Source organism: Rhinopithecus bieti, unplaced genomic scaffold (assembly GCF_001698545.2).
Source record: "Rhinopithecus bieti isolate Rb0 unplaced genomic scaffold, ASM169854v2 scaffold_110, whole genome shotgun sequence".
Lineage (NCBI taxonomy): Eukaryota > Metazoa > Chordata > Mammalia > Primates > Cercopithecidae > Rhinopithecus > Rhinopithecus bieti.
This window is the reverse complement of record NW_016803311.1, coordinates 303,893-309,425: the sequence shown is the minus strand read 5'-3', so window position 1 is coordinate 309,425 and position 5,533 is coordinate 303,893.

The window sequence follows — 5,533 nt, the reverse complement described above, 5'->3', positions numbered from 1 at the left end:
TACATTTCCCCCTCTGACAAACAGGCATAAAACAATAAATTCCAAGCAGGCCAGAAGTAGAGGGAAGAAAAAGCTTTGTCAGGGTGAAGGAAGTATGGGGTCCAGGTAGGCACAAGTTCATAGTGATATTTGGTGAAGGGAAAGCAGATCATGGCACATGGATCTTGTTCTCTGATCTGCCCCGTGAAGTCGGGTAGACAGCCACTCTACATAAATCAGTTCAGAATGAGGCCAAATCACCTGGCAAGAGGAGGCCAGGAGCTAGACAGACACTGAGCACAGGCAAGAGGAAAGCAGCTTAATAGGCAATAAACCAAGTTCTAAGGCAGAGCACCCCAGAAATTTACAGCCAGGATCAGAACTGATCCCAGTGGCAGCGTCCAATTCCCATCTCTTAAGTGGACAGACAAACCACCTGCCTAGAGTCGAGAGCTGAGAAATCAGGAACCAAGCAGTTCTTTGTTTTTTGAGATGGAGTTTCATTTTGTCACCCAGACTGGAGTGTAGTGGTGCGATCTCTGCACACTGCAACCTCCACCTCCCAGGTTCAAACAATTCTCCTGCCTCAGCCTCCTGAGTAGCTAGGATTACAGGTGTGCACCACCACACCCAGTTAATTTTTGTAATTTTAGCACAGATGGGATTTCACCATGTTGGCCAGGCTGGTCTCGAACTCCTGACCTCAGTGATCTGCCCACCTCAGCCTCCCACAGGGCTGGGATTACAGGCCTGAACCACCACACCCAACCAATTTTTTTTTTTTTTTGAAACAGGGTCTGGCTCTATTGCCCAGGATGGAGTACAGTGGCACAATCTCGGCTCACTGCAACCTCCACCTCCCAGGCTCAAGCAATCCTCTCACCTTAGCCTCCTGAGTAGCTGGGACTACAGGTGTGCACCACCACACCCAGCTAATTTTTATATTTTTTGTAGAGACGGGGTTTCACCATGTTGCCCAGACTGGTCTCGAACTTGTAAGCTCAAGCAATCCACCCACCTCAGCCTCTCCAAGTGCTGGGATTACAGGCATGAGCCACTGTGCCCAGCCAGTTCCCTACTCTTAATATTTTCCTTTCACACTTAAGAATACACTCTCCATATGTGTTAGTTTCCTACTGCTGCTGCAACAAATTACTACCAACTTAGTGGCTAGAAACATCATACAACTAATTTAATTTTTTTTTTTTTTTTTTTTTTGAGACAGGGTCTCCCTCTGTTGCCCAGGTTGGAGTACAGTGGTGCCATCATAGCTCACTGCAGCCTTGACCTCCTAGGCTCAAGTGATCCTCCTGCCTCAGCCTCCTGAGCAGCCGGGACTACAGGTGCACACTGTTCCTTGCTAATTTCTTATTAGTAGAAATGTGGTCTTGCTGTGTTCCCCAGGCTGGTCTCAAACTCCTGACCTCAAATGATCCACCAGCCTCAGCCTCCCAAAGTGTTGGGATTACAGGCATGAGCTACCATGCCCAGCCATCATCAATTTAATATCTTGCAGTACTGTGTGCTAGAAGTCTAACATGGGTCTCGGCTAAAAGCAAGGTGTCAGCAAGGCTGCATTTGCTTCTGGAGGCTCTGGGGGAGAATCTTTTTCCTTGCCTCTTCCAGCTTCTGGAGGTTGCTGCATTCCTGGGCTCCTAGCCCCTTTCCTCCACCCTCAAAGCCAGCAACGGCAGGCGGAGCTCTCACGTCACATCACATCACTCTGAAGCCCTCTTCTGCTTTCCTCTTCCAAGATTCAGGACCCTTGTGATTACATTGGGTTCACCTGGATAATCCAAGCCACCCTCCCAATCTTATAGTCAGCAAATCAGCAAACAATTCCATTTGCAACCTTAATCTCCCTTTGCCATATAACATACCATATTAATAGGCCCTGGGGATTAGGATGTGTATCTCTTTGGAGAGGGGCATTTTTGTGCCTCCCACAGAGTAGTGCTGTGGAGAAAACAAAGCAGGGACAAGGGAAAGGGAGTGACCACTCTTCCATAGTCATCCATTCCTCTGATCACAGATGGAAAGTCTCTCTGCTTTTGCTTTTAAGGATTTATTTTGTTAGATTGGGCTCACCTGGATAATCCAAGCCACTCTCCTCATCTCAAGGTGCTGAATATTAATCACACCTGCAAAGACCCTTACGCCATTTAAGGTAACATAGTCACAGGTTTCAGGGATTAGCATATGGACATCTTGAAGGGGACTGTGATTCTGCCTGCCACGCCTTATACGTGATGGAATGTTCTAGGCATCTAGGCTTGTCACTGACTCTGAAATTTCCAACTGGTGCTCTGTCAAAAGCTTGTGTCGAAAACTCAGCTGCTGGACATGATTATTTCAATTCAGTCAGAAAGCACAAGATTTCTCACTATTAGCTTCTTACAGGAAAAATGTGTGCATCTTTTTTCTTGACTTGGACGTGAAGCAGCAATATGCTGCCATCACCACTGTCAAGACACAAGAGTTACATCAGCCCAAGTCATTCCCTGTGCTGCCTCTTTGTAATCAAAACCCTCTCCTAACCCCAGGCCCCTGGCTGCTACTGATCTGGTTTCCATGCCTTTACTTTTGCCTTTCTGAGAAAGGCATATCGATGGAATTATACAGCATGCAGCCTTTTGGATCTGGCTTCTTTCGTGCAGAAAAATGCCTTTGAGATGCCTTCACATTGTTGCTTTTTCATTGCTAAGTAGTACTCCATTGTATGCATGTCCCATAGTTTATTTATCCATTCAATTATTGAAGGACATTTGAGTTTCCAGGGTTTTTTCACTTTGGTTTTGGTTTGGAATTTTTTTTTTTTTTTTTCTTGAGACAGGGTCTTGCTCTGTTACCCAGGCTGCAGCACAGTTGCACAATCATGGCTCACTACAGCCTCAAATTCCTAGGCTCAAGTGATCCTCCTGCCTCAGCCTCTGCCAAGTAACTGGGACTACAGGTGCATGCCACCACACCCAGCTACTTTTTGTATTTTTTGTAGAGACAGGGTTTCACCATGTTTCCCAGGCTGGTCTCGAACTCCTATGCTCAAACGATTTGCCTGCCTCAGCCTCCCAAAGTGCCGGGATACAGGTATGAGCCACCACACCCAGCCCTGGTTTTAGTTTTGGTGATTAGGTAATAAAGCTTGCAAGGCCGGGCCGGAAGGTGACGGCGGCGTGGGCTCAGCCTTATCCCACGCACTTGGAGGCCGAAGACGGCGGCGGGATCACGAGTCAGGAGATCGAGACCACTCCTGCAATACGGTGAAACACCCGTCTCATACTAAAAAAAGTACAAAAAAAACAGCCGGCGACGTAGGCTGCCGCCTGTAGTCCAGCTATCGGAGGACTGAGACAGAGTAATGGCGTGAACCCGCGAGGCGGACGCTTGCATGTGAGCGTAGCAGCCCGGCACGTGCCCCGGAGCCACCTGCGGGCGAGCAGGTAGCAATGACTCGCTCAAAAAAAAAAAAAAATAAGGAATAAAGCTGCAATAAACATTCGTATGCAGGTGTGTAAACTTAAGTTTTCATTTGCCTTGGGTAAATACCTAATATTACCAGGTCATATGGCAAGTGTATATTTATTTTATAAAAAGCTGCCAAACTGTTTTCCTAAATAGCCGTATCTTTTTGCATTCCAACCATCAATGATATGAAAATTCCAGTTGTTCCACATCCTTGCTAACATTTGGTGTTGTCAGTTTTTTGTTTTGTTTTGGTTTGGTTTGAGTTTTTAGCCGTTCTGATAGATGTATGGTATTACCTCATTGTGGTCTTAATTTGCAATTCCCTAATTACTAATGACATTGAGCATATTTGCATGTGCTTATTTGCCATTCATGTATCTTCTCTCATGGAATGTTTGTTCAGAATCATTTGTCCAATTTAAATTGGGTTGTTTTTCCAGGCTGGAGTGCAATGGCGTGATCTTGGTTCACTGCAACCTCTGCCTCCCGGGTTCAAGCAATTCTCATGCCTCAGCCTCCCAAGTAACTGGGATTACAGGCACCTGCCACCACGCCCAGCTAATTTTGTATTTTAGTAGAAATAGGGTTTTACCATGTTGGCCAGGCTGGTCTTGAACTCCTGACCTCAAGTGATCTGCCTGCTTCAGCTTCCCAAAGTGACGACATTACAGGCATGAGCCACTACGCCTGGTCCCAGGTTGTTTGTTTTCTTACTGTTGAGTTTTGAAAGTTCTTATATATATAGTGTATATATATCTATATATTCTTTGTCAGATAGGTGATTTGCAAATATTTTCTCCTAGTTTGTGTTTTGTCTTTCCATTCTTTTTTTCAAACTTTTTGAAAGACTAGTCAAGTGCAGTAGTGAGAGAGGGAAACAGTAGAACAAGGAGTTTAATAACTGTGGGGTTTTATTTGTTTATTTGTTTGTTTGTCTGTTTTGGAGACAGGGTCTTGCTCTGTCACCCAGGCTGGAGTGCAGTGGTCCCATCTTGGCTCACTGCAGCGGTCCCATCTCGGCTCACTGCAGCCTCAACATCCCGGGTTCAAGTGATCCTCCCATCTCAGCTCCGCAAGCAGCTAAGACTACAGCCAACCACCATCACGCACAGCTAATTTTTTTTCCTATTTTTTGTAGAGATGGGGTTTCACTATGTTGCCCAGGCTGGTCTCAAACTCCTGAGCGCAGGCAATCTGCCTGCTTCAGCCTCCCAAAGTGCTGGGATTACAGGTGTGCACATCCGGCTGGGAGTTCAATAACTGTGAACGGTCTATTGATAACTTATTACCTTTAGACCAGCCTAAACGTTTTAAATTTTATTTTATTTTATTTTATTTATTTTATTTTATTTATTTTAGAGTCATGGTTTCTCTGTGTCACCCAGGCTGGACTCAAACTCCTGGATTTGAGCAATTCTCCTGCCTCAGCCTCTCGCATTTCTGGGACTACAGGTGTGCACCACCGTCCCCAGCTTAACCATGTCTTTCAAAATCAGGTGCAGTGGCTCACGCCTGTAATCCCAGTACTTTAGGAAGCTGAGGCGAGCAGATCACTTGAGCTCAGGAGTTCCAGATCAGCCTAGGCAACATGGCAAAACCCTGTCTCTATGAAAAATTAAAAGTTAACCGAGCATGGTGGCATGTGCCTGTAGTCCCAGCTACTCAGGAGGCTGAGGTGGGAAGATCACTTGTGCCCGGGAGGTCAGGACTACAGTAAGCTGTGATCGTACATCTGCACTCCAGCCTGGGTGACAAAGCAAGACCCTGTGTCAAAAACACAGTATCTTTCACAAAGGAAAAATTTTTTAATTTTTATGACATCTAATTTATGAGTTTTTTTATTTTATGGATAATGCTTTTGACACCATATCCAAGAACTCTTTCCCTCATCCAAGGTCACAAATAGGTCTATGAGTCATTTTGAGGTGATTTTTGTGAAATGTGCAAGGTACCTGTTGAGGTTCTTTTAAAAAATTTTTTGCATATGGTTGCCATTTGTATCAACACCATTTATTGAAAAGACTATCCTTCCTACATTGGTTTTGTGCTGTTGTCAAAAATCAGTTGACAATACATGGTTGGGTCTGTT